Genomic DNA, 10,275 nt, shown 5'->3' with positions numbered 1-10,275 from the left:
ATGCCAAAACATGGACATTTTTCGTAATAAGGTTTCAAATAGTGTATATGTATGTAAATATCTCTTTACATATTGGGTCCACAAAATTATGGGACCACAAAGTTGTGAGACGAAAAAAGGCCTCACACAACTAATGTCAGTTGTGTGAGGTACAAAATAAAAAATTTCATGATTTATATAGCTAATTATATTTATATTTATATTTATAATATGTAGTAATAATTGAATTCACGGTCTCTTCTTTAGAAGAGAAAGTTTTTCGACATGTCTGCTTGGATCTCTTTTTAAAGAGGTTTGAGGGCATTTGAGTCATTTCTTATTAGCTACATACGTGCCCTTTTGTGCTCTCCCCAGATATACGTGTGCATTTTTGGCTATTAGCACATGTATCCTTTCTTCTCTTTCAATGAATGTATTCCTTAGCAAAGCAGGCACAAGAAAAAGCATCAGAGAAGCGATCCATCACAAGATCAGTTCGAAATCGGGTAAAAATTTCTTTTTGAATTTGACTTTTGAGCTTATCTGTATACATGGCTTTTCTATATCTACCCAACTACTACATGTAGTGTTTACCTTATTACAGAGGTGGGTTTTATTCGATTTGTGTACATCACAATTTACAGAGCTTCAGATATCTTCGTCTTCCTCATCTCTTCAACTTGTGCAGGTGCTTTTCTTATTACTTAATATGAATTTTATTGTTTTCGATCTCTTTCTCCTTCTTTTTTGTTTCAAATTCGTTAGAACAGAGTGAATTAATTACAGATTTTCGAGTTAGGGTTTGACGGATGAACAAATTCTGTTTGTTAAACTATAGAAATCAGTTGATTTTTTGTGTCTGCAAAGTACAAGAATGGATATCTCTTCCCAATTTTCTTCTCCTTTTTTATTCATTTTTTTCCCTTTTCATGTGTTTGTTGGGTTCGTTCCATTCTTCTCAATTTCATAGCCAGTGGCCTGGTGTCAAACTCTACTAATGAATATTTGCATCTTGCGATGCATAAAAAATTAGTTAATTTGTATCATAAGTTTGAATCGGTGGTCTTATGTTTTATAAAATGAGTATTCTTTATTAATTACTTCTTCAAGTCTATTTATTTTGTTACCATCTGTTGTATTTGATGTTCTTTGATGCTATGTAGCTACTGGTCAAATTAGACTACGATGCTACGTCGTGTTTTTCTATGAACTGATGACACTTTAAATAGACTATTATATAGTCATTGGTTTATTTCTAATGACTTTCAAGGTTACATTCCCTTCTTGCTTGGAATGATTGGAAGGGGAAGGAAAACTAAATTCAAAGGCAAATATTAATATAAATTTTACCTTTGAAGTAGTTCAGTTCAAGTTAAAATTCATTAAGTGGGTAGTATAGTCAATTGAGCTTTAAGTAATCTATGAAATTCAAGCTTCCTATTTAGCCAATCTTCAAACTGAAAAGCTGTGAAAGGCAGCACAAGAGTCGCTAGAGCGAAAAATTGTCCAACTTCAATTGAAAGAAAAGAGAAAACAAAGCCTGTAGCAGCAGTCAACTATCCCAACTTCTGCATCTTAAAATCTATTGCTATTCCTAGAGAAGAAATGAGGAAAGAAAACTTCGTCCGTTTGGTAAGTGATGCGAAGAGTTGGTCAGTTCGTTATGGATTGGAATATTAGATCTCTTATTGTTATTAGCCAAGAGAAAAATCTAAAGCTGCTCAACTTTCCAAAGTAAAAGAATGAATCTAAATATGTTAACATTATACACTGATAAAAGTTACTCCTATTATCTATTTAAGTTGTGTTTAGAGTTTGACCAGTGCAAAACATAAAGAAGACGAAGAAAGATTCAAAGAAGTTTAAGAAAATCAAACACAAAAAACAAGAAAAACAAATCCATTAACATTGTTCCCGTTGAGAACAAAGGAAGTAGTGAATGCGATTGGTGGGATAGTTTCTGGCACAAGAACTCACCAACCCCAGGTCCCTTTACTTTTCTCTGCTTTTACCCAGCTGTAAATTTTTGTTCTTTTATCATATTGTAGCTGAAATCTGCAAATTGACTTGTATTTTGAAACCCATTTAGCTTCAAATACTGTTGAAAAATTCACTATAGGTATGTAAGACTGGATGTTAGTAAGTGTCAAGCTTGGAGCTTTAAGCCTAATTCCTTCAAATTTGGTGCATTTTTTTAACCCCTTCTCTGTGAAATTCACAAAGCATAAACAGGTCCAGACCTGGAAGAGGGTTGATGTAGGGTGAAGGGTAATGTACAATTCCCAAAAAGAAAAAAAGAAAAACAAGGTGATTCCCATGTGCCTAAGCCTTGGGGCAGAGTTAGCCGGTACTTTTGCTGGTGGGTGTTAGCAGGTACCCGGTGGAATAGTCGATCTCGCCCAAGCTAGGCCGGAGAGTAGTATGTAAAATAGAATGATGATTCATATAGTCGAGTCCAATTAGTTTGAAACTAAGATGTACTTGATTGATTTACTGCATTTTATCTCTGGATAAAAACATGTTTACTCATTTAAGACTCTGTGCTGGAAATGGACTCTTCTGCTTGGAGCTTTAGCCACAATTGCACCAAAGTACCAATTTTTAAAGCATTCTTTTTACTCACAGCATTCTAATATGTAGTCAACACATAACTTGAACTTGTTTTTTCATTACTTTTGTTCATATTCCACTTTCTCAAATTAATATCACATGTTTTAAGAGAAGGTTCAATCAACTTCACTTTCATCTCAGACACATTATTCCCATTCCGAGTGTTCAAATATGCATCTTCTTCTGGTTTAAGAAAGTCATTACTCATTTGCCTTTGTAGTATAAACAATGGAATTAAGAACTTGTAGAGCAATTGTTGATGGGGTTTTGTTAAAATTGGTGGCAGTAAAGAGGGGTTGCTTCATTTCCTGAGTCAAAGCAAATGTTGTACTAATTTACAGAAGCTTGATTTAAGATTGCTTTTTGATGTTGATAATAGTCATTTGATAGGTGCTGCTGAAAATTTAAGGAGTTTGAGGAGTTTAAGATTATAATTAGAGTGGAATTACTTAAGCATGAATGATTTTGTTTTTGTTTAAATTATTTCTCAGGAAACTTCAGAGCTAATATTAGTTTTTGTTATCTATTTCTATCTCATTATTAGAATGGAAAAGCTTTCCCTTTTGATTGTAATTCTGTGTGCTTCTAGCTATGTCATTCATCACATATATATTGAATGAATTGTTTTTGGTTTCAAAGTTATGCTTTCTGAATGCTCCTCTGCTCAACAAATATCACGACAACACAAGGTTAGCTTACTTGATTACAAATCTAGACTCCAATCGCTTTTTTTAAACTTTAACTAAATATTCATTTTGTTATATTATCTGTAATAGTAAACTACTGAAAATATTACTAAAATATTGAGATATAAAATTATACTATAATAATGTAGAATATATAATAGTTCTATCATTTTTTTATTTCTCTTCATTCTTATTTTGCCTCTTCTCTTGTGTCTAAGATTCTGATGCAAATATTAATGTTAGTCAAAATTTTATCGATCATGGTCATTGTTGATTCAATATTTGTAATTATCACCCTTCATTTACATGGATGTTGAACAAGAAAATGTAGGAGTATGAACATTAGTTGCATTTAAATATGTTGGTTGATTGGTATATGGTTTTCTGTTACACTTATGTAAGTGGACTCTTCTATGGAGAAGTTGTTAATATTGAAAATGAGAAACACCCATCATTCTTCTGGATATCATAACATGAAATTTTCTCTCCATTCTTCTTTAAAAGCAGTAGAAAATAACTTTTGTCATATGAATTTGTGTCTTTTTACATTAAAATATATAAGAGTAAAAGGTGGAAGATAAACCAGATATTTGCTTGTAAGTTCGTTGCTCCACAACCATCTTTAAATTGAGTAACTTTGATTAGTATGATAATCCATTGATAGAGAACACTGATCTTGAAATTAAATTAAAATATTACCATCTCATTTGTGGTGTAGACTACTTTAACTCCAACAATTTAGGCTTAGAAGTGCTGCAATTTTTTATGCAGCGATAAGATAGATGATCATAATATTTGAATATAGGTCATTATTAGAATGAAACAATTGTGTCTTTTTTGAGTTTACTATGCTATAAAATCTTTTTAGATTGTCTTTAGATATCAGCCAAGGAGGTAGGTGGTTATGCAGAGTGATTAAAGGACTAGCAGTGAATGATATATAAAAATAGTGTTAAATGAGAATTGATTTGGTCTTTTAGACATATTGCCTCAATAGTGTAGAAAAATAGATAAATTAACATGAATGCACTTATAAGAATTTAGAAGCTCAGATTAATCAGAATGAACTTAGCAGCTCATAAAATATTAGCACAAAAAGGAAGGGTTTGTGTTGCATATCTCCCTCAAATACAGTTTTGCGGTTCTTCTTTACTTCACACGGGTGGTTTGTTTTTGCAGAGAAACAGAAAATGTTTTCAAGGTAGTAGAACATCGATTTGATCTTTCCTTGATTTTTTCCCCGTACTTTGGTGCAAAGAAGGCAAAAAAAAAAAGCAAATAGTATGGATCAGATGCTAGATTTCATTAGCTTTATCAATAGCTATAACCATACTGTGCTTTTATTATACTGGTCTATGTTGGAATGGAGGGTAGAACTAATCATACATTTTATGATGCGCTTCATATCATAATAAATAGTGATGAGATAACGGGAGTAAGATTTAATAGCCTGTTATATGATGATGTAATTTATGTAACAGAATATACAAAGCAGATAAAACTACAGTAAATACTACTGGATAGGTTCTTTAAATTGGTACCACAAAACTACATTCTCTGTATAACTGAATCTGGAAATGATAGGATGAGCTGGCCGGATCCTTTATTCTTTTTTCTGCATAAGAATACATCTGCAATTAACATATGGAGCTATTTGACCAATGAAGGAGATTTATAGTACTATCAATACAGAAAGAGGGAAAAAGAAGAAAAAGTGGCACTTGTGCCATATTAGACATGTCGTGAACTGGGTAAATTGTACCATTGCAACTGGGACAAACCCACAGGCAATATATCTTTGTGGCTTCTTTTTATTATACACTTCATGGCTGCATTATACATAGTTTTGCCTAGATATTCTCTGTATTGCAGCAAGCCATAAAATATTGATTGTTGTCTGCTTGCTGAAACATATATTTTTGTATTAGCATGTGTGATATTTCTTTTGGTATTCTCAACTCTCAGATATGTTGCAGACAGGTTGATTCTGAAAAAGAATAGGAGGATTATAGTGTAGACATTTCAGCACTGTTGTTCTTCAATAATTTATCAGCTCAATGAGTTTTTAGAATTCACGTAAAAGTTGAGCTGTATGTGTTTTTTTATATCAGAATTCAGATGTCCCCAAAGGGACGAGCTATATGTACCGATCCAAAAAAAAAGTTGAACAATGTATTTATCTGAATTTATTTCGTGATAGAAAGCATCAGCTGCAGGGTTATAAATAAATTACTAGATTACTCGTGGAATTTAATTTGAGTTTCATCCTTTTTCTATTCTCCAATCTCATAGCATATGGTATGTGTTCAGTACTTAATTGTCTCACCTCGACGTTCTATGAAGTTGTAATGTTCCTGCTTTGTTTAACAAGACCACAACTGGCTGACATATTCTTTTGTTGCTCCAGGAGTTCCACTACAAGTTTTGCTAATTTAGTTATTGAGATGTTTTGCCATAACCTTCTAATTTACAACATATTTATTTGTTTGCAGATATTATTGGTGAAGAAAAAGGACCAGAAAGAATATACATGTTGTAACTGCTGTGGCACTTTAAGCATCCCTTAATGTGATGCTCTCGTGAATGCAAACAATGTATATTTTGTTCAGAATGTATGTAAATTAAGTGTGTATCACTTAGTATGAAATATTTTGTCAGAGCAGGCCCATGCTCTATACGATATCTTAATTCTAATAGATTATTCACCAAATGAAAGAATTAGAGCTATTGCAAAGGTAAAAATGAAGTAAAAAACTCACATCTGCCAGATTCTTCATCCTCTGTGTAGGATCAAAAATTGTCTGACAAAAGCACCCAAATCCAGAAAACTCTATGATAGACATAATATTATATTTAGAATTAAATAACACGCAAAGTTAAATTTTTAATCCATACTTACACCATTAATTTATATTATATTTATAATTAGATAACCCGCAGAGTTAAATCACGCACAGGCCATATAATAATTGAGTTCACATTTAAATTTATGAATAGTTTTGTGAATTTTGTAATACATATATAGAAGGAGGAAAAAATGGTACTAATTCATCAATTGAGGTGTTTTTAAGAGAACTAAGAAGGATTATAATCCTGAAATTATAGTCATGATTATAATTGGGATAAATAATCTCACCTTCTATATTTATAAATATAATGTTGAAATAAATTTTATCTTTATTTTAGCTAACGCTTGTAATCAATTATCGCACAAATTTAAACTCAAATTTTATACCGGAATAACCAAATAACACTTTCAGCATTACTTCTTTTTCATTTCCTCCGATGGTTAACGATTGATTAGGGACCTCCCTAATCCATGTAATCAAATGGCATTTTCAATGATTACTTCATTATCACTCCCTTCAAGTGTTAATTATCAAACTTGTAGATTGCAAGCCTTTCTCTTTCTCGTTTCCCCCTGTACTTTCTTCTTCTTCTTTTTTAACTTTTTGATTTTTATTGGGTTCCCATGTGTGTTACATATGTATACCGAGTTGTGTAGTCAATGAATATATAATTACTAAATTATTATGCTTGAAAAAATAAAGTACAAATTTAATAAATGACTAATGCGAATCATCGTATGATGACATATTTCTCAAAGTCAAGATGATTAGATATTCTCTAAACCTACAAAGAAGAATAATCAAATACATGCATGTGATTTTTTTCTCTATTTTTTTAAACTTNTTTCTCCTATCCCCTACCCCATATCTATTCTCTCTCTCTCTCTCTCTCTCTCTCTCTCTCTCTCTCTCTCTCTCTCATCTTCCACCTTCATCTTACTACCAGAACTCTTCGGTATGAAGGTGAATCAATCGTACCGTCCGTCTGCACTTGAATATGTCCTTCCTCACATATTTTCTCCACCGAATGAAATGGTCTACGTAATGACCTGTTTTNNAATTGCTTAACTCATATTTAAGACTTGTGCCGGGCGTCGGAACCAAAATACGAGCCCAACAGCACAGTCTTCTAAACAAATAACACTTTCCAATTCTTTAATTACTTTCAGAAAATAATTTCACGTAAAAATTCATTCCTCGGACTCGGAACCTCGGAATTTGATTCCGGGCACACCCCCAAGTCTCATATTTTTCTACGGACCCTCCGGGACTGTCGAATCACGAGTCCGGGTCCGTTTGCCCAAAACGTTGACCGAAGTCAAACTTAATCAATTAAAACATCAAAATTTTATTATCTTTCTCACAAATTCATATATAAACGTTCCGGCTACGCGCCCGGACTGCGCACACAAATTCGAGGCAACCCCCAAGTGAGGTTTTCACGGCCTCAGAAATACAGAGTGAGTAGGAATACAGGTGATGACCCTTTGGGCCGTCACAAATTTAGAAGCTCAGATTAATCAGAATGAACTTAGCAGCTCATAAAATATTAGCACAAAAGGAAGGGTGTGTGTTGCATATCTCCCTCAAATACAGTTTTGTGGTTCTTCTTTACTTCACACGGGTGGTTTGTTTTTGCAGAGAAACACAAAATATTTTCAAGGTAGTAGAACATCGATTTGATCTTTCCTTGATTTTTTCCCCGTACTTTGGTTCAAAGAAGGCAAAAAAAAAGAGTAAATAGTATGGATCAGATGCTAGATTTCATTAGCTTTATCAATAGCTATAACCAAACTGTGCTTTTATTATACTGGTCTATGTTGGAATGGAGGGTAGAACTAATCATACATTTTATGATGCGCTTCATATCATAATGAATAATGACGAGATAACGGGAGTAAGATTTAATAGCCTGTTATATGATGATGTAATTTATGTAACAGAATATACAAAGCAGATAAAACTACAGTAAATACTATTGGATAGGTTCTTTAAATTGGTACCACAAAACTACATTCTCTGTATAACTGAATCTGGAAATGATAGGATGAGCTGGCTCCTTTATTCTTTTTTCTGCATAAAAATACATTTGCAATTAACACATGGAGCTATTTGACTTATGAAGGAGATTTATAGTACTATCAATACAGAAAGAGGGAAAAAGAAGAAAAAATGGCACTTGTGCCATATTAGACATGTCGTGAACTGGGTAAATCGTACCATTGCAACTGGGACAAATCCACAGGCAATATATCTTTGTGACTTCTTTTTATTATACACTTCATGGTTGCATTATACATAGTTTTGCCTAGATATTCTCTGTATTGCAGCAAGCCATAAAATTCATTGTTGTCTGCTTGCTGAAACATATATTTTTGTATTAGCATGTGTGATCTTTCTTTTGGTATTCTCAACTCTCAGATATCTTGCAGACAGGTTGATTCAGAAAAAGAATGGGGGGGGATTATAGTGTAGACATTTCAGCACTGTTGTTCTTCAATAATTTATTTAGCTCAATGAGTTTTTAGAATTCACTTAAAAGTTGAGCTATATGTGTTTTTTTATATCAGAATTCAGATGTCCCCAAAGGGACGAGCTATATGTACCGATCCAAAAAAAAGTTGAACAATGTATTTATCTGAATTTATTTCGTGATAGAAAGCATCAGCTGCAGGGTTATAAATAAATTACTAGATTGCTTGTGGAATTTAATTTGAGTTTCATCCTTTTTCTATTCTCCAATCTTATAGCATATGGTATGTGTTCAGTACTTAATTGTCTCACCTCAACGTTCTATGAAGTTGTAATGTTCCTGCTTTGTTTAACAAGACCACAACTGGCTGACATATTCTTTTGTTGCTCCAATTTTTGTGTCTTTTTTCTGTCTTCTTCATTTCTTAGGAGTTCCACTACAAGTTTTGCTAATTTAGTTATTGAGATGTTTTGCAATAACCTTCTAATTAACAACATATTTATTTGTTTGCAGATATTTTTGGTGAAGAAAAAGGACCAGAAAGAAGACCAAAAACCGCATATGTAAATAGTTGTATTATACATGTTAATAGTTGTATTATACATGTTGTAACATGTTGTAACTATTAGTGATGCTCTCGTGAACGCAAACAATGTATATTTTATTCAGAATGTATGTAAATTAAGTGTGTATCACTTAGTATGAAATATTTTGTCAGAGCAAGCCCATGCTCTCAACGACATCTTAATTCTAATAGATTATTCACCAAATGAAAGAATTAGAGGTATTGCAAAGGTAAAAATGAAGTAAAAACTCACATCTGCCAGATTCTTCATCCTCTGTGTAGGATCAAAAATGCTTCTGACAAAAGCACCCAAATCCAGAAAACTCTATGATAGACATAAAAGTAACTACAACCACTCGTTTCATACAAGTCAAATAAAATCTGTATCCAGTTCCAACAATGATCAACTTCAATCCATACTTACGTCATTAATTTATATTATATTTAGAATTAAATAACACTCAAAGTTAATCTTCAACTCATACTTACATCATTAATTTATATTATATTTACAATTAGATAACACGCAGAGTTAAATCACGTTGGGCCTGTGCTGGCACAGGTCATCATCGCCTAGTGTGTGTGTGTGTGTGTATATATATATATATATATATATATATATATTAGAAGAAGTAACCTAAATTGTCATTCACTCAACCGTTTAAATTAGAAATAACCGGCGAATGTATAATGTAGTAATCTATATATAATGTATGTATAACTGTGTATGATTAATATATAATCTGTGTATACAAATTAGGAAAAGTAAATTAACTCTAAAAGAAAATCGCGTGTATATAATGGCACGCGATTAACAACAACAACAACAATCCAGTAAAATCTCACCAGTGGGGTATGGGGAGGGTAGAGTGCTAAAATTGCTAGCGGTGATTTCCAAAATAGATACTATGAAATTATTCCAAGAATACTGCTGTTAGCATCACAAGATGAAAAATTGCCAATTGTTTTTTAAAGGAACACAATTTCCAATATGATTATGCTTTGATATGACTATAATGAATTTTGTTGGAATTTATTTGCGTGAATCTGGTTTTTCCCCATGGTCAACTTTACATTGTTTTATCAAGAGCCAAAAGTTCAGAAGGCGTGAAA

At 32.6% G+C, this 10,275-nt stretch overlaps 1 long non-coding RNA gene across 1 annotated transcript; it reads left to right on the top strand.

The window, feature by feature from the left end:
* Positions 1-396: 396 nt before the first annotated feature.
* LOC109218764 lies at positions 397-4,533 on the top strand. The gene is made up of 3 exons (XR_002066816.1): positions 397-485; positions 584-667; positions 4,455-4,533. It is a non-coding gene; the product is annotated as an uncharacterized LOC109218764 (long non-coding RNA).
* Positions 4,534-10,275: the final 5,742 nt, after the last annotated feature.

The sequence above is a fragment of the Nicotiana attenuata genome, unplaced genomic scaffold (assembly GCF_001879085.1).
Source record: "Nicotiana attenuata strain UT unplaced genomic scaffold, NIATTr2, whole genome shotgun sequence".
NCBI lineage: Eukaryota > Viridiplantae > Streptophyta > Magnoliopsida > Solanales > Solanaceae > Nicotiana > Nicotiana attenuata.
Note: the sequence above shows the minus strand (reverse complement) of the source record. Positions and strands in the feature narration are given on the sequence as shown.